The sequence below is a fragment of the Schistocerca serialis genome, chromosome 7 (assembly GCF_023864345.2).
Source record: "Schistocerca serialis cubense isolate TAMUIC-IGC-003099 chromosome 7, iqSchSeri2.2, whole genome shotgun sequence".
NCBI classification, from domain to species: Eukaryota; Metazoa; Arthropoda; class Insecta; order Orthoptera; family Acrididae; genus Schistocerca; species Schistocerca serialis.
Genome location: NC_064644.1, coordinates 287,896,065 through 287,918,123, shown reverse-complemented (window position 1 = coordinate 287,918,123; position 22,059 = coordinate 287,896,065).

Sequence of the window (22,059 nt, the reverse complement as noted above, 5' to 3'; positions counted from 1 at the left end):
AAGGACACCACACACACCCCTGCCCGAGGCAGGATTCGAATCTGCGACCGTAGCGGTCGCGCGGTTCCAGACTGGAGGGCCTAGAACCGCTCGGGCACACCGGCCGGCAATGGAGCGGTCTATTGCCTGTCAAATCTCTGGAACAATTCTGAATCAAACGCCACGAAGTCGTTCCTTCATCTTCGGAATCAAATCAAAGTCACAGGCACTTAAGTCCAGGGAGTATGGTGGATGTTACAGTATTTCCCAGTCCCAGCGACCGAAGATAGCAGCCACAGCTTGCGCTGTATGCGCCCGCGCATTGTCGTGCGAAATGATGGGTGGGTTGCGCAGAAAGTGTGGCCGCTTCTTTCGCAAAGCTGACCGCAGGTGATGCTCCAAAAACGAACAGTAATACTGTGCATTGACGGTCTGCGTTAGGATAACACCATCACAGTCGTACACGAGAATCACTATAACTTTAGACTGCTCCATTCGCATCGTCAACAGAACAGGCTCTGCTAACGGTAGACTACGCCTTCCACACCGCTGGCAACGGGTTCTACACAACGCTGGTGACTACTTTGAAGGACAGTAACAGGCGCAAACATGTAACTCTTTTGTATTGGTTGTGAATAAATAGTTGCCACTATTTGAGTTCCAACCCTCGTACTTGCTGCATTTTTACGTCTACTACTGTGAGAGGGACACTTACGCTATAGCGAATAGGCAGGCCAGGCCATTTCCATGAGCAGGAAATTAATTTTCCCTCGTGGCGTGGCGGCAGGCAGCAGGAAGTCCTTTTCAGGAGTGCGCCCGTTCTCTCCGGCTCGGAGCTGCGCCGTTACTTCGCATCCGAGGTTCGGCTCGGCGGCGGCGGCTGCGGTGCCCGGCGACCCCTCCGATGGAGCGGCGCGCTCTAAATATTAATTAACCGCCCTCGATGGCCAATTACTGGACGGGCGGCGTCGGCCGCGGCCGCTGTGACGCCCGAATTAAACAGCAGCCAGTGTCCGGCGCGGCCCTCCTCCCCCGGCAATTAACGGAGACGAAAGTTCCGTAATTAATAATCGAGCGTCCGGGCAGCGACTCTCGCAGGACGAAGAGGAGGTAGTAGGGACACCGGGCAAGCGCCCCTCTACCCATGTTCGCCTCTCGATATACTCGGCGAGTGGTCGCCAAGTTGGTCCCGCCCTGAGTGGACACTCACCGACTTCAACGCGCAGTAGAGAGATGGCTATCGGAAAAATCAATGTTCAACTATTCTCTACTACTGTGACACTACTTATCCTATTTCTTTTTCGAATAATTACTACACAGGCTATCCGAGACTCGTCAGGCACATTTTCCCTGGTGATTCGGTAAACATTTGCAATTTCATTTTTGCAATATTTTTCTTGAGACATCCCAGAAAAATACTGCCTATCGCGTCTTTTACGAGACGCACAGTGTCGACGATAACCATCGGTTCCTTTCCAGTTAAAAACAACACTATTTTTAAAGCGTAATTTTACGTGCACATTCGATGGAGCGGGACGAAATCAGTCTGGCGCAACATTGTGTTATTGCTAATTGTTAGCAGTGACAGAGCAAACGCCACTCGCATGTATACTTTTCTGAAAAAAAAAATGGGAGGGACGGGTACTCGAAGTTTGTTTCAGTGCTAATGGACATACACCGTACGAACTCCTACGCCAACCAGTATCTGCGAGTAGTGAGTTTAATGGACGAGGGACGCTGCTTTATAGCGTGCGACAAGTTGAAAATTTGTCGTCCAGGGACCCAGTTCTGATGTCCAAAGTGGTTAATGCAAGCGCTCATGAGTAGCGGTAAATGCGTATTCGAGTCCCGGTCTGGCACAAATTGCCGCAATGCCCTGTTCGGCTAGTTGTCATGATTTCCCACCCATCCTTTCCAATTCCTTCCCATTTCTATATTTCATGTTTACGATTTCTCTAACAGCTACAGCACCGCTCTCGCCAGCGATGACTGCTACCGCCAAGCAGCAGCGCTGCTCAATCGCTGTTGGAGTACCGGTTACTCTTCGTGTTTTACTGTTCCTTTTAATACATACTGATAAAACAAATGTTGCACTAGACTAATCTGGGACCACTCTATCGAATGACCATGTTAAAATGCGCTTGAAAAGTCTTGTTGTTTGTAATGAGAAACAAACCGACTCTTTTCGTCGACACGCCTCACTAAATTTGCGACAAGAAACATTTGTTTGAGCTGGCTGCAGCTAATCACTGCAAAAACAGAATGCAAATATGTGAGGAAAGACAAGAGAAAATGCGCCTGAACACTCTTAGGACTGACAACCAGTATATCGACCAAAACAAAAAAAATAAGTCGATAAACTTGGGCTCTAAAATGCATAATTCAATAACTGTATCTTCGATACAGTGAAACAGATATTTTTCGGCTGCAAACTCATTGATTTCAGTGTTTTGGGGCGAGGAAGTATGGAGTAAAACAAGAAAAAAGTATTCAACAAACATAGCCTCTAAATGGATATTTTGAATGAGATGAACACTTGTTGTTTACGAGAGATGTTTCTCAAAGTAGCGCAGGAAAAGAAATTCTCATAGCTGTTAAGGTATCCACTTTTTACTGGCTTTCGAGCCGTGCCCATTCAGCCATGTGGATATTTGTCTCTCTTACGACGATACGAAAGTAAGGACAACGCATTATCCAGTCACCGACCGGAAAAATCTCCGACCCGTCCGGAATCGGACCCGGACCCCTTCTGTCAGCAAACGGCAGCACTGACCGATGCGAACAGGTATGCACTTAGCAGTCCGTTGTTTACTTGTCATTATATCCTCATTTTGCTCAATCATACCAGCTCTGCAAATCTGTCGGTGGAGCTCTGGTTCTCAGTTTTATATCGTATGACAAAATGAGGATACACTGGAAACACACACATCAAAAAAAGTTTGGCATCACCCCGGTTCCCACAACTCCTGAAGATCGATGTTAACTGTGGATATTGTATCACAGACACAGTCCCCTTGATTGTTCAGAGACGTCACTAAACCCGCCCAAAGAAGTAATCAATCATCAATAAGCAGCGCCTATTAGATGGGTTTTTTTTTGTGGTTTTAGGGCGCACAACTACAATGGTTATTAGCGCCCAGACTAAGTTAGGAATGCACTGCGAGGGACAAGGTTAAAACAACAACTGAAATGACAATACTATAAAAGACATATTAACAGGCATAGGATTAAAGAAACAGCATAATCAAATGTCCTGAGACAGATTTGTCAAGTGGATAAAATGAAGAACGCGAACAGCTGCTCCTGGGTCGTCCGCTAAAATGGCATCCAGAGTACATGGCAGGCCAAGATCAATGCGCAGTGTATTACAATTCGGAGAGTACGTTAAAATGTGGCGTACCGCCAGCAATTGTCCACATGGGCAGAATGGCGCCGGCGCAGCCGTCAGCAGATGGCGATGTCTGAACCGGCAGTGTCCAATTCGTAACTGGGCCAAAACGACCTCCTCCCGCCGAGATGGGCGTGAAGAGGTCGTCCAAGCCGTAGGAAGAGGTTTCAAGGCCCGAAGCTTGTTGTCCGTAAGTGTAGCCCAATCGGCATGCCACAGCGATAAAATGTGCTGACAAATGATCCTGCTACATTCAAATGAAGGGACACGACAAGAAGCTGTCCGAGGCTGGAGGACCGTAGCCTTGGCCGCGGCATCTGCAGCTTCATTCCCAGGGATACCTACATGGCCAGGATCCCACATAAAGGTAACCGGAGAACCGTCGTCTGCCAGCTGCTGAAGAGAGCGTTGGATCCGGTGCACAAAAGGGTGAACCGGATACGGATCACTGAGCCTCTGGATGGCGCTCAGGGAATCAGAGCAGATGACACAAGCAGAATGTCGGTGGCGGAAGATGTAAAGAACAGCCTGGTAGAGGGCAAATAGCTCAGCTGTGAAGACCGAACAAAGGCCATGGAGCCGGGATTTGAAACTGTGTGCCCCGACAATAAAAGAACACCCGACATCGTCATTGGTCTTAGAGCCATCTGTATAAATGAAGATCATATTAATGAACTTCGAACGAAGTTCGACAAACTGGGAGCGGTGTACCGAAGTTGGAGCAACCTCCTTTGGGAGCGAGATGAGGTGAAGGTGAATGCGGACCTGAGCCTGGAGCCAAGGTGTCAGTTGGCTCTCGCCCTCTCGAGAGGTTGCAGGGAGTCGTCAAAAAAGGAACGATAAGACGGATGGTCGGGCATTGACAATAGCCGACAGGCATACCGACAAAGCAGTATATCACGCCGGTAGGTGAGTGGCAATTCACCGGCTTCAGCATGAAGACTCTCAACGGGACTAGTATAGAACGCTCCAATCGCAAGACGTAAACCCCGATGTTGTATAGAGTTGAGGCGGCGTAAGATGGACGGCCGTGCAGAGGAGTATACGAAGATCCCATAATCCGGCTTTGAGCGGACGATTGACCGATATAGGCGAAGTAGGACGGTTCGATCCGCTCCCCACGACATACCGCTGAGAACACGGAGGATATTTAGAGAATGGGTACAACGGGTAGCCAAATATGACACATGTGGAGACCAGCTAAGTTTCCTGTCAAATGTAAGACCTAAAAATTTGGTTGTCTCCACGAATGGGAGAGCAACAGGACCGAGTCGTAAGGACGGTGGGCGAAACCCTTTGTAGCGCCAGAAGTTAATTCAGACCGTCTTCTCGGCAGAAAAACGGAAGCCATCGGCGACACTCCAGGAGCAAAGACGGTCAAGACAACGCTGAAGACAGCGCTCCAGGAAACATATACGCTGCGCGCTGCAATAGATGGTAAAATCGTCCACGAAAAGGGAGCCCGATACATCAGCTGTGAGGCAATCCATTATTGGATTGATCACTATGGCGAAGAGAACGACGCTCAAAACTGAGCCCTGGGGCACCCCATTCTGTCGGCAAAAGGCATCGGACAGGACAGAACCCACACGTACCCTGAACTGTCGATCCATTAAGAAGGCACGAATAAAAAGAGGGAGGCGACCGCGAAGGCCTCATGTATGCATGGTGCGGAGAATGCCCGCCCTCCAACAGGTGTCGTAAGCCTTCTCCAAATCAAATAACACAGCCGCGGCCGGGTGCTTCCGCAAGAAGTTATTCATAATGAACGTCGACAAGGTAACCAGATGGTCAACAGCAGAGCGGCGCCTACGAAATCCACATTGTGCATTGGTAAGTAGGCGTCGAGACTCGAGCAGCCAAACCAAACGAGAGTTAACCATTCGTTCCATCACCTTACAGACACAGCTGGTAAGGGAGATCAGTCGATAACTGGAAGGCAAGTGCTTGTCCTTTCCCAGCTTAGGAATCGGGACAACAATAGATTCGCGCCAGCATGTGGGAACATGACCCTCAATCCAGATGCGATTATAAGTACGAAGAAGAAAACCTTTACCCGCAGGAGAGAGGTTCTTCAGCATCTGAATATGTATATAATCAGGCCCTGGAGCGGAGGACCGTGACCGGGCAAGTGTATTTTCGAGTTCCCGCATGGTGAATGGGGCATTACAACTTTCATGATTCGAGGGGCGGAAGTTAGGTGGCCTTGCCTCCTCTGCCTGTTTTCGGGGGAGGAAGGCAGGATGGTAATGAGCGGAGCTCGAAACCTCTTCGAAAAAGCGGCCGAAGGCATTGGAGACATCCTCAGGGGCTACCAGGACGTCATTCGCGACCGTCAAGCCAGAAACTGGTGAGTGGACCATAGTGCCAGATAGCCGGCGCAGGCTACCCCAGACAACAGAAGAAGGGGCAAAACTGTTGAAGATGCTTGTGAAAGCAGCCCAGCCGGCTTTCTTGCTTTCTTTAATAACACGACGACACTGCGCACGTAATCGTTTATAATTGATACAATTAGCCATCGTAGGGTGGCGTTTAAAGCTGCGTAAAGCACGTCGACGAGCACGTAAAAGGTCTCTGCATGCTGCGGTCCACCGGGGGACCGGTACGCGACGTGGAGAAGAAGAAGTGTGAGGGATGGAATATTCAGCAGCAGTGAGAATGACTTCCGTGAGGTATGCGACCTGACTATCGCAGCTTGCGAAGGTTTGATCCTGAAAGGTCGCCCTGGAAGAGAAGAGCCCCCAGTCTGCTTTGGAGATGTTCCAACTAGTTGAGCACGGAGAGGGGGTATGATGCAGGTGAAGGATAACACAAGGGAAGTGGTCGCTCGAATACGTATCAGAAAGTGCGTACCACTCAAACCGGCGTGCAAGTTGGGTAGTACGTATAGAGAGGTCTAAATGGGAACAGGTGTGAGTTGTGTCCGAAAGAAAAGTAGGGGCGCCAGTATTGAGGCAGACAAGATTGAGGTGGTTGAAAAGATCTGCTAACAGGGAGCTTCTCGGGCAGGATGCTGGAGAGCCCCAAAGGGGATGGTGGGCACTGAAGTCTCCAGTCAACAAAAATGGTGCAGGTAGCTGAGCAATAATTTGGATCATGTCTGTCGTGGTAACGTCAGGCGACGATGGAATGTAAATGGTACAAATGGAAAATATAAAAGTGGGGAGAGTAATTCGGACGGCAACTGCCTGCAGGTCGGTGTGCAATGTGATGGGATCGTAATAAATATCATCCCAGACCAGCAAAATAACCCCTCCATGTGCCGGAATACCTGCCACAGGGGGTAGGTCAAAACGCACAGAAGCATAGTGTGCCAAGTCAATGTGATCGCATGGGCGTAGCTTCGTTTACTGGAGAGCTACGACGAGCGGACAGCGCAAGCGTAGCAGCAGCTTTAAGTCCTCTCGGTTGGAGCGAATGCAGCGAATATTCCAATGAAGAAGTGCCATCGTGAGAAGAAAAAAAAAAGGAGAAGCAAGATGGGGTCACCTCAAGGCCGCTGAGGGCCTGGCTTCGAGCGAGCACTGCCGCCGCTATCAATAGGCGGAGAGTCATCGTCCATTTTTTGAATAGGTTCGTCGGCCATCTTGTTAAGATGGCCGGGAGGGGGAGCTTCCTCCGCCGGTGAACGGCCAGATGTTCGGCTACCAGCGGTGCGGCCAGGCGAAACGGCCTGGGGCGCCAACCGCTGGGTGGCGCAGGAGAAGAAACGCGCCGTGGCGGAGAAGGAGAACTTTGCTTCCCATGAGCCTTCTTGGAAGGTCGTTTAGTGGAAGTACTGGTCAATGGCTGGGAGTTCAAGGTACATAGGAAGTCTGCACGGGATGGTTCCTTCTTGAAGACCCGTGCGTCTGACTTCTGGGTCTTCGTCTTGGCAGAAGCCGATGAAGGTGTTTGTGTCTTAGGGGTGACGGGAGGAAGAGGAGACGTTGACTGGGCGATCTTAGCACTGGCGGAACGGACGAACCGTAATGATAAAGGTCAGATCGGATGTCTGCGTCGACACCTCCCTGGTAGTCCGAAGAGAGGCGAGGACAGTACTGTATTTCCCCACTGGGAGCAGCGTGGGCTTCCTACTAGTAAATAGCTTGCGAGCAGCTTAGGTGGACACTTTCTCTTTGACCCGAATTTCCTGTATACAGCGTTCATCCTTGTAGAAGGGGACAGTCGCGGGAGAACGCTGCATGGTCACCCTGACAGTTTACGCAACGAGGAGACGGAGGTGGACAGTCATCCTCATGGGCGTGCCTGCCACAAGTGACACATTTAGCCGCATTAGAACAAGACTGGCGAGTGTGATTAAAACGCTGACACTGGTAGCAGCGCGTAGGTGTCGGGACATAGGGGCAAACAGAAATAACCTCATAGCCCGCTTTGATGCGCGACGGCAGCTGAACACTATCAAAGGTCAAGAAAAGTGTCCGGAATCCGACAGCCGATGAGTTCCAGTCATTCCACCAGGAAGGAGGTACACGGCAGCTGTTGTCTGTAGTTCAAACATCCGTAGACAGTCAATTCCACGGTTCGATCGCGTCCGCATTGTTACTTTCTACCAGGAAGGGTTCTCAAAGAGGGAAGTGTCCAGGCGTCTCGGAGTGAACCAAAGCGATATGGAGTAGAACAGAGAGACAGGTACTGTCGATGACGTGCATCGCTCAGGCCGCCCAGGGGCTACCTATGGATTATGGTTCGGAAGAACCCTGACACCAAGGCCACCATGATGAATAATGCTTTTCGTGGAGTCACAGGACGTCGTGTTACGACTCAAACTGTGCGCAGTCCCGACGTCTATGGTGAGGTCTATTTTTGTAACCACGACACCATGCAGCGCCGTACACATGGGCCCAACAAAATGCCGAATGGGCCGCTCAGGACTGGCATCACGTTCTCTTCACCGATGAGTGTCGCATATGCCTTCAACCAGCGAGTGTCTTAAGGTGAAGATTCCCTGCTGATTTGGGGTGGCTTTATGTGGGGCCGACGTATGCTGCTGGTAGTCATGGAAGGGGCCGAACGGTTGTACGATATGTGAGTGCTATCCTTCGACCGATAGTGCTACTATATCGGTAGCATATTGGCGAGGCATTCGTCTTATGGGCGACAATTCGCGCCCCATTGTGCACATCTAGTGGACGACTTCCTTCAGGATAACGACTTCGCTCGAATAGAGTGGCCAGCGTGTTATCCAGGTATGAAACTTATCGAACATGCCTGGGATAATTTGAAAATGGCTGTTTATGGGCGACGTGATCCCCCAACCACTCAGAGATTTACGCCGAATTGCCGTTGAGGAGTGGGACCATCCGTACCAACAGTGCCTTGATGAACTTTTGGATAGTATGCCACGACGAATACAGGCATGTATCATTGCAAGTGGACGTGCTACTGGGTATTGGGGGAACCGGTGTGCACAGCAGTCTGGACCACCACCTCTGAAGGACTCTCTGTATTGTGGTACAACATGCAATGTGTGGTTTTGATGAGCAATAAGAAGGACGGAAATGATGTTTATGTTGATCTATATTCCAATTTTCTGTACAAGTTCCGAAACTCTCGGAACCTAGAAGATTCAAATTTTTTTTTATTCTCTGTACTTATATCTTACAAAACTTTCAATATGATATTTACAGATCACATTGTAGGTAACGTTTTGATAAGTTAAAATACAAGATCCAGTGTTTTCAGCCGGTTCACTACGTGATCGGTGGTTCTGAGTATTTCTTGTACAGTTCCTTCAAATTCCTTCCTGTGTATTTCTTGCACTGTTCCTTCAAATTGCTTCTTGGACACTTCATGGCCATGTGTTGGGTTGCCTGCGCCATATTGTCACAGTTTCAGAGTGGGTTTTCAGTTTTTCCCACATGTGCAGCCAGAATTTAAACCTTCAATGACTTTTCCTAATCTGGTTAAAGACACCTATTGCTCTATGGGTAATTTTAGCCAACGGGAGCTCGGCGTGGATTGTTGATTACACCTAGGTGGTCGGGATATGAAGAGTCCAATTCTTCATGTCACGTCAGATCAGTGTCGGAATTTTATTTGACAAGTTTCTCACCAAGCTTCCATGAAGTGTTGCTGGATTTCAGTGTCTGATTTCCGGAGATTACAGTCGTGATGTAAGGACACTCGAGAGTTATTTCGGCGTCTCTGCCAGTCTCTTAACAGGGCTGTTCCTCTTGAGATATGGATAACAATGGAAACCATTTCAGAAATGTCGATTTGATGGTATCTAATATTGTCCTCATTTTACCATTCAGCTGGGTTTTAACTTTAGCAGTACGTGCGCTTTTAAGACACACAGAGCAGTAGTCTTCTGAAGCAAAGGCTGCTGTTCATTGAACAGTTGCAGTTGCTCCCCAACGTGTTCCACCGAGAATGTGAGAGATTTTATTCCTTGTTTTTTATCTTTGCTGCAGTATTACGCAAATATTGTTTATAATACGACAGTGTCCAGTCCGTGTTGATAGCCAGATATTTTGGGCAACGATTGTATTTTAGTTGTTGGCCCGTGAATTCCACCTGAGGTACGTACTTCGTTGCTCAGATGGAATTAGTGTACTTCAGTTTTGCTCATGTTAAGGTTGAGTCGCCATATATTGAAGTATTTGTTTAATAGAAATTGTGGTGCTGTTCCTTTATTTCGATATACGTAGATACACCACGTAGATGTAGTGTGCTGGTCTCAAAACTTTCTGACAACAGAAGAAGGAGTACGTTAAATCAGTAAATGGATCAAATCCATCTGTCTAGACACTCTTGGCATCGAAAAGGTGGACGCCAGATAAAAGTCTGAAATACTGCATTTCTGATTTATTGAAATTCTGGCGCGCACTTGCAGAAACCCTGATTTCTCACTTGACACTTCGCTCGTATGCCTCTTCTGAATGACCTGATAGACTGGAGCTACAGCACTCGAGCAGTCACGTCCGCCCTTTTAAACCCTGCGGCCGTGCCACTGTGCTTGCGGCCACAGATACACAGAGCCCGAAGATCACGTTCCTCTCGCGCGGTCGATCCGTACTGAAATATCGGTGTGTCATTGGGAGCTGCATTTTTTAGACGTCTTTGTGAATTTATTAAGGTAAGCGCTGCACTCCATGATTTGTCCAGGCTGAAAAAGCTATGTCTGTTAATTAAATTCTTCGCCAAACTAATTCCCACGGCTACTTTCATCACTGAGTCCCAAATAGATGAAGTCGAAGCAAGAATTTTCATATTTTTCATACGCTATAGAGCGACCGACGTCGGTGCAGTGCTCTGCCACAGTCGATTTACTGGTCTGTAAAGAATCGGTTCTACCTTCGGTCTTCCGTGCCTTTCATGGACTGTGCGAGTCGGCTGCCCTATATATATGTGAAAATCCACAATCGCAAGGGATCTTCTAAGCCCTACCCTTGCGGAACACCAGGTAATCTTTGACGAGACTAATAAAGCAAATTGAGGATGCATATTAAATTCAATCTTCCAATAATGCTTCATCGACGGAGATCGCATTCCAGTTCCTACCTTAAACCTAGATTATTAAACCCTCATAAAATTTAAGATTGCAAGTGATACCAATACGCGGTTTCCTCCATTCTGGTATTCTCAGTATTTGATCTAAAACAGAACGTTTCGTACTTATTTTGTAAGTGACATATAATTGGAATTCTCATAATTGTAATTAACTAGTACATAAACTGTAAATTAAGTGTTCCTGTGAATAAAGTATGGAATAGTAAAATTTACGATGGTTTAGTAATAATGTAACACCAAACCAATGTTCTTTAGTGTTAAACCGCCCGACGAACGTCGAAACAGCGTATCAGTGGGACAGACAATCTACGGCAATCATTCAGCAGAAAAAATACGGCTGCACTTGATTGGATACCTATACGATTCGACAGACGGCAGCACTGGGTTAGATACCTATACGATTCGACATAGAGTATGCAAGGGTCCACGATCCTCTTATAGCAGCAGTGTGCCATATGTCGCTGAGGGAGCAAAGTTTCTTCATGACTGAAAACTGCACGGGTCATTCTCGTTCTCAATACACTTCATCCAACAGAAACACAAAACTATAGGCTTCTGTCGCTAACTTTAGTCTGTTATGAACAAGTTTAATGTTCGCATTTTTAGAGACCGAAAACAGTCTGTAACCATCAGCACAACTTTTCCAAGCAATGGTAGTGTGAAACGCAGCACACTATGTCTGTTCGCAAGACCCAGAAAGTAGTAAATACCGGAGCCCGGGTTGACGCCGTGCTCATTGACGTCATGAAGGTGTTCGATACTGTTCGGTACTGTCCGGCACTGAACAACATATGTGCGCACGTAACGCGAGACCAATTGTGTGTTTCGACTGAGAGGTTCCTTGGAAATAGAAGATAGCATGCCTCTCTTAACGGAGAGAAATCTTCACACATAATAACAAATTTGAGCTTACTGTAAGGTAGTGTATAGGAGAATTATTTTTCACAACATTTATGTTAGTGACCTAGTGGATTGCGTGGGAAGCTACATGAAGCATTAGACGGATGAAGCTATTATATGTAGAGAACTCGAATCTCAAGAAGGTTGTAGCGAAATGCAGGAAGATGTGCAGAGGATCAGTGTGTTTTTCAGGAGTTGGCAATTGGTAAGCAAGATAAACAAATGTCGCTTAATGAGCACAAATAGGCGGAAGATCCCGTTACTGTATGACAATATAATAGGGGACAGTCACTGGAAGCATTCATATACGTTAAATGTCTGGGGGTATGCATACGGAGAGACTTCATGTGCAATGCCCTCATAAAATCAATCGTTTTTAGAGGCAGAGGCCAACCGGAGATTCATCTGATGAATCCTCAGCAAGTCTATTCCATCCACGAAAAGGTTAGCTTATTATACCATCATTTAAGCTATTCTGAGTCTTGCTAGGTAGGATTCATGGATAAATTAGGAAGATTCAAAAAAAAAGTAACGTGTTTCGTCATGGCTTCGCTAAGCACTCACCAAAACATCGGAGAAGTGTTTACCAACTCCAGTGTTAGACGTTTTGACGACATTGTGCCTCACAATATGGTTTTATGTTGAAATTTGGAAAAGCAAGATTAGAGCATAATACTCCATCAACATCAAAGTCATTGGAGACGGAACACAAGTTGGGATTAGGGAAGGATGGGAAGGATATCGGCTATGCACTTTTTAAGGAACCATCTGTGCATTCACAATTTAGGCAATTTAGGAAAACCGTCGAAGTTATGTAACAAAGCCAGTCCGAGCACAGTGATTTATGAGCACCTTTACCAACCTATCAGTTGCAAGATCACCCCCAATCCTCCTGTTTAATTAAGATCCAATTATTTCCTATTTATATTCCTTATTGCTACAATTTATTACCCAATTAGGGAAAGCTAAGTGTGTTTTGTTAGTATCCAATTTATGACGAAGTATGGCTACCAACATCAGACATAGCTGGCCAAGGTAATGGATTGTATTTTTTGGATCAAAAAGAGGTTTCGAACTTGAAGGTCACGTGATCACCTGTGCCGTCACAAAACCCACTCTCCTTATCTGGGATGTTATCATTCTCATCAGTGACATCATACTCCTTATTAGTGATGTCATCAGTGAATAAACGCCGGCCACTGGTGGCCGAGCGGTTCTGGCGCTACAGTCTGGAACCGCGTGACCGCTACGGTCGCAGGTTCGAATCCTGCCTCGGGCATGGATGTGTGTGTTGTCCTTAGGTTAGTTAGGTTTAAGTAGTTCTAAGTTCTAGGGGACTTATGACCTCAGCAGTTGAGTCCCATAGTGCTCAGAACCATTTGAACCAATCAGTCAATAAACAAACTCAACCAAACAACAAATAAAATTGCTTTCCAAGCAATCAGAGCATACCATTAAAATGTGGCATAAAAGTGACTCCAGAAATTCTGTAAAAAATTACTTAATCTCCATTCGAAAGTCATAAATGTGCAGTATTTCTGTACACATACGTTCCTCTGCCGTAAAAATTGTGTACAGAATTGTGTCATATGACACTATTTCTGTACACATACTCAGTTCTAAACTGGTGTCAAGTTACATTATTTCCAAATGTCGCGTGACGCAAGTGGGATGGAATGTGATAATGTTAAGGCGGTTGTCTGAAGAAAAGAATAAAAAAAAAGTGACACTCGGTACACCACTGGATTAGTTCCTCATCTGAAAAAAACTAAAACAAAGGTAACGTAATGTAGTTGAATTCGCTCAGTCGATGTTAAGAGGATTAGATTAAGAAATAACACACTTTTGGGGGGCAAAATGTGCGACCGCTGCCAAAGTAGAGAGGATATGAAATACAGATTGGTAACATGGAGAAAAAGAAGAGTTTCTGTGAAAGAGAATTTTGTTAATATCGAATATTAAGTTTTAGGAAGTAAATCTTGCAGGTATCTATCTTGAGTGTAAATTCGTACGTCAGTGAAACGGTTCAGTCAAGTAGAGAGTGGAAAGTCCCGAAGTGTGGTGTTACACATGAAAGCTAAAATTTAGGCGAACATATCGGATAACTAATGAAGATGTGTGTAATCTGGAGATTAGTGTTAAACCCGTCTTCGAGCTGAAGGCCTCGACAAAAACAGGTATGAGATCTTGCTGGGGGAATGTGAGGGGCAGAAGATATTTAACAGCTGTGCTACTCCAGGGCCTAGAGCCATGAACCTTCACATGCTTTGTCTTATGCAGAGATACCTTGTTCCTGGGGAAGGTGGTTCGAGGATGAGTAGTATGTAAATCAGCTGGGAATAATTACACGCAGAAAGGCAACCGTAACATCTTGGTATGCAGGTGCAAGTAGTGCACGATTCTCTCTACAGAATCACCGATGGTGGTGGGGAAGAGGTAAGAGACTTGAGTCGTTTTCGGGAGGACGGAAGTACAAATCCCTGTCCGGTCATCCACATTTAGGTTTTCATAGTTTCCTTTAATCGCTTACGGCAAATAACGGGATGATTCCTTTGAAGACGAACACGGCGAATGTACATTTCTACACTTCCTCCAACACGAATGGTTCAAATGGCTCTGAGCACTATGGGACTTAGCATCTGTGGTCATCAGTCCCCTAGAACTTAGAACTACTTAAACCTAACTAACCTAAGGACATCACACACGTCCATGCCCGAGGCAGGAATCGAACCTGCGACGGTAGCGGTCACGCGGTTCCAGACTGAAGCGCCTAGAACCGCACGGCCACACCGGCCGGCTCCTCCAACACGAACTTCTGCCGTGTCTCCAGTGATCCCACACACCAAACCCGTAATGTTCGAATACAGCATTAGTAGCGTGATGCTTGAAAAAGTCACGTCGGTTAAATATCTAGCCGTAATGTTACAAAGCCATATGATATGGGACGAGCATGGATGGACAGTAGCAGGGAAGGCGAATGGTCGACGTCATTTTATTGAGCGAATTTTAAGAATGTATGCTTCATCTGTAAAGGAGACTGCGTATAGAACACTAGTGTGATCCAGTCTTGAGTACTGCTCGATTGTTTGGGATGCGCATCAGGTCTGGTTAAAGGAAGACCTCGAAGCAATTCAGTGGTGGTCTGCTAGATTTGTTCCCGGTGGGTTGGAACAACGCGCAAGAATAACGGATGTGCTTCGGGAATCCCTGGAGGGAGGGTGACGTTCTTGTCGAGAAATACTACTGAGAAAGTATAGAGAACTGACATTTGAAGTTAACTGTAGAACGATTCTACTGCTGCCAAAGTACATTTCACGCAGGAACAACGAAGAATAAAAGAGGAATTAGGGCTCGTACTGAGGCATATAGATTGTTTTTTTTCCCTCACTATGTTTGAGAGTGGAACAGGAAAGGAAGTACCTAGTAGTGATATAAGCAACTCTACGTCACGCAGCTCGCGGTAGCTTGTGGATTATGTAGGTAGATGTAGGCGTTGATGCAAATCTTGTCGTCGTTGGGACGTTGAACTGTAATCATTCTTCCTCCTTCTGAGTACACATGTATGATGGCTAACTAGTCGTAAAATAAAAAAAAAGGGAACTTACTCGTTTTTTAAATTCTCGTTAGCTCAGTTGCATTATGGAATATCTTTGCTTTGATCAACAGGGAGTAATTAGAATTGAGAAGTTAACTCAAGCATAAACAAAGATAAAATTACGGTGCTTATCTATAGTAAAATAAAACACTTATTCATAAACGTAATTTGTTGTCGATTCTTTGTATTTTTTCTCAGTTAAATGTATCCTAGACTATATTATTAACTAAGATGGAAATATTCACCAACCCCGTTATGCATTTAAATTTGTCGTAATGTAACTTATGAGTCAAGGTAAAGAGTAACCGTCACATGCGACGTATAAGGTTTTTTAAATTTTCTTTACTACGCAGTCGAGAGCATCTACAGATATTCATCACCCGATATCAATACGTTAATAGTTCAGAACTACGCTCAGTATCATCGTGCATAGTCAAACATTCGTTGCATCCTCGGAACTAGTAATAAAAAAGGAAATTGGTTTTTATGTTAAATAATAACGGTCGCTATGTCCGATACAGGCGTTCGATCAGTTTATCATACATGTCTGTGTTCGGACGTTAGGTGTCCTGCGTACTAAAGACTAGCAACTTGTATTCTGGAGAAACATGCTGCTATCTGTAACTTACGAATATAGGACGAGTCTCTTTATTGTTTCGAGTGCTTAGGCCCCTAACGTGCCGGCGGGTTTCCTAACTCGACGCACATATATTCCCCAAAGACTATAATCAACTGAAGGAGATCTGCGTATCTCGGGAAATGACTGGTATCTGGTAGACTTCATGTTCTATACACTCTTTTCATCGGCTTCGTGATCGTTGTTTACTTCCTCTCACAGCGAAATTTGTTAATCAAGCGAACTCTTTCAAAGGATTTGTGCACTATGTCTTTGATTCTGTGTCTGCACACACAGGACTATGACCAGCGAAGTTTGAGAGACTTTAGGAGCTTCCTTCTGCTTGGACTGGCAACAAAACGTAACCGAAGGAAAACTCTTCGTTTCGGAAACAACGGATGTAGTTGTCCACCTTACTGCTAAGAATTTAGTAGATGTACAGTATGAATTAAAAGACATGAGCTACAATAGACAGATATCCATGACACTAAAATGTTGATGGGAAATATATCTACTACGATAAAACATAAAATTTATAATACCGTACACTGACGTTTTATGGTAATAAAAAGTATGCCAAATACGGGAAATCATTTGATGTTATCTGATTGCAAAGTATGGCGGAACAAATGACAAATAGCATTAGATTGACGTCATCGTGTTGTTACCTGTAGGAAAATACACTCCTGTACAATTAAGTACAGTCCAAGTGCCAAACTTTGAATCACTGATGGCTGCAAAAATACTGCGCCTCGTCTCATGAACAGAAATTTAAGTTACTTTCTTGGGTTCCTCCCTAACCATCTCGGAAATCGCGGTATGTTCTGAAAAAATGGTTCAAATGGCTCTTAGCACTATGCGACTTAACTTCTGAGGTCATTAGTCACCTAAAACTTAGAACTAATTAAACCTAACTAACCTACGGACGTCACACATATCCATGCCCGAGGCAGAATTCGATCCTGCGACCGTAGCGGTCGCTCGGCTCCAGACTGTAGCGCCTAGAACCGCACGGCCACCCCGGCCGGCCGTTCTGAAAAATAGCGCCAAAAATGTCGGACACTGACGACTTCTTATACTATGTAGGTCTACCGTTTAACAGCTTCCCTTCAAACTTCAGTTTATTTAAAAGCTCTCGATCAACTGCTAATTGCTTCTTACTGAAATAAATCACAGAAAACATGGCTGATAAAAAAACGGCGTTCTGAAATTCTGAAAAGTTATTACCAAACCGTAACTCTACATCAGTGCATTATCTTTGGAAACAGGAAAATAGTAATTTCAGTTGCATAAAACCTACCATTCATTTCTGAAAAGTCAGCTAACAAGGAAAATGTAATTCGACTTATACACACTATAAGCACAAAAACGAAAAAACTAGATCGAAACAAAACCAACATAATTAGTTTTGTATTCCCTCGCTGAACGTTTAAGAATATCTGCTCGTTGTGAGACAAAAGCGCATCGCAAATAAATCAGCTGTCGTTAGTTAGAGCAAAATCCGCAAGAGGCGCTACCGTAACAGTTAACATTACAGATTTTCCTTCCGCCGGTACTAGTAGTGAAGTTTAGCCAATCTCACCTCATTGCTGTTTATCACTGTATAACCCTGGTTCTCTCTCCATCGGCAGCACACTTTTGGAACCCAGCACAGAGGAAGATTACACTCCAGACAGTTTCCAGGCAACGGCGTGGCCCCCTTTGCGTCAGAATGCATTGTTTAAAATGGCACGGAAGAATTAGCAGCATCATAAGCTGAGGAGTGGAAGTGACTCGGGATCCTCAACGCGTGTGCTCTTGTTATCAAACTACATAATTTGTTGATATTATAAAGTTTACAAGTATCTTTAAACAAGCAATTCTATTAAAAATATACACAGGTATCAAATAAATGTACAGAGAAATTATGAAATGACTTCGCAATAAGCAGAGCAACCTTCTGTGACAGAAAATTGCACCTATGATTCAAAGAAAATTAAAAGAGTCCCTAATAAACACACAATGAACAACAGTAATTAAAAGTTTATTAATGTCTAGACAGCGAAACTTAACAACTTGTCAGGTGACAGCGAATGTATATAAATCCATTCCTGAAATTAAAGTTTTCTTAGGGACTCCACAATGAAAAAAAAACTATATGAGGGAAAAGAAAGTACTAACGCAAAAAAAAGAATCGGAATAAATTAAACGTGAAACCTCGATCACACAATGTACAGAATAACTGAGCTCTATTTGTCGTGCTCCAAGCTTCTCAGATAAGTAATGAAATGAAAATTTGAATTAGTAACGCAACTATCACTATTAGATAAATTTCCCTCAAAACACCTTCCTAGTAATTTCGTAGCAATCCTAGATTTACTTCTGGAAGAGGCCGAGGAGAAACTACAATACACACAAAATATTTTAAGACTTATTAAAACTTGAACCAGGTACAGTACTTAACTTCGAAACAATCCAAGTCCACAGGAAATGTCACTGACCAGTAAAACTTATCACCTGATTCGATACAGAATGGCCGCCATATCTCAATGTACGTACAATTGACCATGAACTTTGATATATAATTCTGACTTCTAATACAAGTCGCACTGCCGGATCTGAAGTAAGACGATGTTGCCGTCATAAGTGATGATCAACGAATAGGCTGAGTGGCGCTGCTTTCTGACATAAATAAGCATCAAGCAGCGGTGGTGTATGGAGCCTCTTGTAGGGGGGTCAACGCCGACTTATCCAAAGTCGCCACCACAGTAAATGCTCTTCAGGAACACTAAGGGACAGACTTATGTGCACCGAGTCAACACCGATCGACCGGTACGTCCGCCTTTCGAGACAACATCTCCATCTATGTTTACATGCACATCTACAGCTATATTTCACAAGCCACCTTTCAGTGTGTGGCGGAGGTATACTGAAGCTCCAAATAATCAGGTATACGCATGCGTTTTCAAGCACAGAGAGATGTAAACGGGCAGAAGAGGACGCTACGGCGGCATCGCCCATATAAGACAAATGTCTGGCGCAGATGTTAGATCGGTTACTGCTACTACAATGGCAGGCTATCAAGATTTAAGTGAGTCTGAATATGCTTCTAATCGGCGCACAAGCGATGGGACACAGCATCTCCAAGATAGCGAGTGTACCGTGAATATCAGGAATCCGGTAAAACAACAAATCTCCAACATCGCTGTGGCCGGAAAAGGATCCTGCAAGAACGGGACCAAGTACGACTGAACAGAATCGTTCAACGTGACATAAGTGCACCCTTTCGCTAGTTGCTGCAGATTTCAGTGCTGGGCCATCGACAAGTGTCAGCGTGCGAACCATTCAGCGAAACATCATCGATGTGGGCTTTCGGAGCCGAAGACCTACTCGTGTACCCTTGATGACTGTAAGACACAAGGGCTTACGCTTCGCCTGGGTCCGTCAAAACCGACATTGGGCAGTTGATGACTGGAAACATACTGCCGGGTCGGACGAGCCTCGTTTCCTATTGTATCGAGCGGATGGACTTGTACGGTTATGGAGACAACCACATGAATCCGTGGACCCTGCATGTCAGCAGGGGACTGTTCATGCTGGTGGAGGCTCTGTAATGCTGTGGGGCGTGTGCAGTTGGAGTGATATGGGACCCTTGATACGTCTAGATACGATTCTGACATATGAAACGTACGTAAGCATCCTGTATGATTACCTGCATCCATTAATGTCCATTGTGCATTCCGAAGGACTTGGGCAATTCCAGCAGGAGAATGCGACACCCCACACGTCGAGAATTCCTACAGAGTGACTCCAGGAACACTCTTCTGAGTTTAAACATTTCCGCTGGTCACCAAACTCTCCAGACATAACATAATTGAGTATATCTGGGATGTCTTGCAACGTACTGTTCAGAAGAGCAGAAGACATCCCTATCCTCTCGTACTCTTACGGATTTATATACAGCCCTGCTGGATTCATGGTGTCAGTTCCCTCCAGCACTACTTCAGATATTAGTCGAGTCCATGTCATTTCGCGTTGTGGCACTTCTGCTTGCTCGCGGGGGCCCAACACGATGTTAGACAGGTGTACCAACTTCTTTGGCTCTTCAGTGTATTTTACTGTATGTACCACCGTCATTCCCGCTTTATCCTGTTGCAGTAGCGTATGATTCGCGGGAGGAACGATTGCTGGTAAGTCTCCACAAGATCTCGAATCTCTCAAATTTTATCTACATAGTCTTTTCGCGATATATACGTAGGAGGAAGCAATCTATTCGTTGAATATTGTAGGAACGTGCGCTCTCAGAATTTTAACAGTAACCCACACCGTAATGCAGAACCCCTCTCTTGCAACGTCTGCCACAATAGCTGCTGAGCATCTCCGTGACGTTTTCACATACAAAATGAACCTTTAATGAAACGTGCTGCTCTCCTTTGGATATTCTCTATCTATTCTATCAATCCTATATGGCACGTACCCCGTACTAATGATCAACATTCAAATATTGGTCGAACGAGTGTTTTACAAGTTATTTTCTTTGTTGATATGCAGAGGACGGCCATGCTACACATTGAGAACTCCAGCGTCAGGGGGGAGGAGAGAGGAGTGGATCTTCTCAGGGAAATATAATGACGGTCAGGAAAGAGACCATTATGCACTCATTGTGGTTGTCGGGGAGTCTCGTCTTCTATGTGGATGATGCACTTCCGGCGGCTTTCGAGCCCACTAGATACAAACGGCTCCAAACAGTAGCAAATAGCTGTTCGAATGATGCCTGCCGCTTGGGCTCTGATGCCATCCTCGGCTCCTTTCGGCGGATGTCTGATTTGATAAAGGCAACTAACATCGCACACGGACATCAAGCGAAGTTAACTATTTGTAGTGTCGATCGCGGTCCTCTGGTTTGGAGCAGAGTGGAAAGTCTAAACCAAACGCTCAGACGACTCCGCGATGGTATCGGATGCTAATTTTTCCACCTCCACTTACCGGGTACAGTCTTGTATTGTTCCCCTTAATAGAGACAATGTGCAGAAAGTGGCTGTTTTTTAGGTTAGAGAGACTCAACCCCCTCCCCCCCCCCCTCCAATTGGGAAAAGAGGTGAGTTGCCTGCAAAAATCTAAGTTAGATCAGTCGCAAAGTTCTCAGAGAATACTCGTCCTCGCAGATCGGATAGATAAAAGGTTAATATGACATCAGTAAACTGCAGGAACATCCAAGAAAAGGCCTCATTATTAGTATCGCTTTTGAAGATCATAATGCCCATATAGTATTAGGAACAGAAAGCTGGTTGGAACCAGAAGCGAATAGCAACAAAATCCTAAATTCGGATTATAATATTTATCTTAGTCACCAATAGTGGCGGCCTATTTACTGCAGTTAAGATCTCGCTAATATCTCGCGAGGTTATCACGTATTACTAATGTAAATTAATGTGTGGCAAGTTAAGCATCTAAGAGATAGAGAACTAATTCGTGAAGGTAACGTCTTAGACCTTTTAAAAACAATCGGATCTGAACTTATCGTATTAGTTACAGTAGAGGAAAATATCAGTGATCATAAGATTGTGATAACAGTTATGGCTATGGGGTTTACAAGGGATGTTAAGAAAGACGTGACACGATACAAACCTCAGAGTTACTGAGTAGTCAGCTGCAAAAGTTCTGTGATGAGGACGAAGATTCGGGACACAAATGGAAGAAATTCAGAAGAGTCATTCTTTAAACCTTGCACATGTATGTTGAAAATAAGGTCTTAAGCGATGGGGAAGACCCACTGTGGTTCAATTGCCGTGGTAGAAAACTACTCTGTAAACAAAGAGAGCTTCATCACAGTTTGCAAGACAAGTCAAAACCTAATTGACAAATAAAAGATGAACGAAGTGAGCACGTGTGAAAGGAGAGTAACGAGACAAGCGTTCACTGACTCTGAAAGTAAAATTATGTCAATCGAACTGAGTAAATACCCTAAGCTGTTTTGGTCTTACGTAAAATCAGTAAGCCATACCTAATCCTCTATTTGTTCAAAAGAAATGGCTCTGAGCACTATGCGACTCAACTTCTGAGGTCATCAGTCGTCTAGAACTTAGA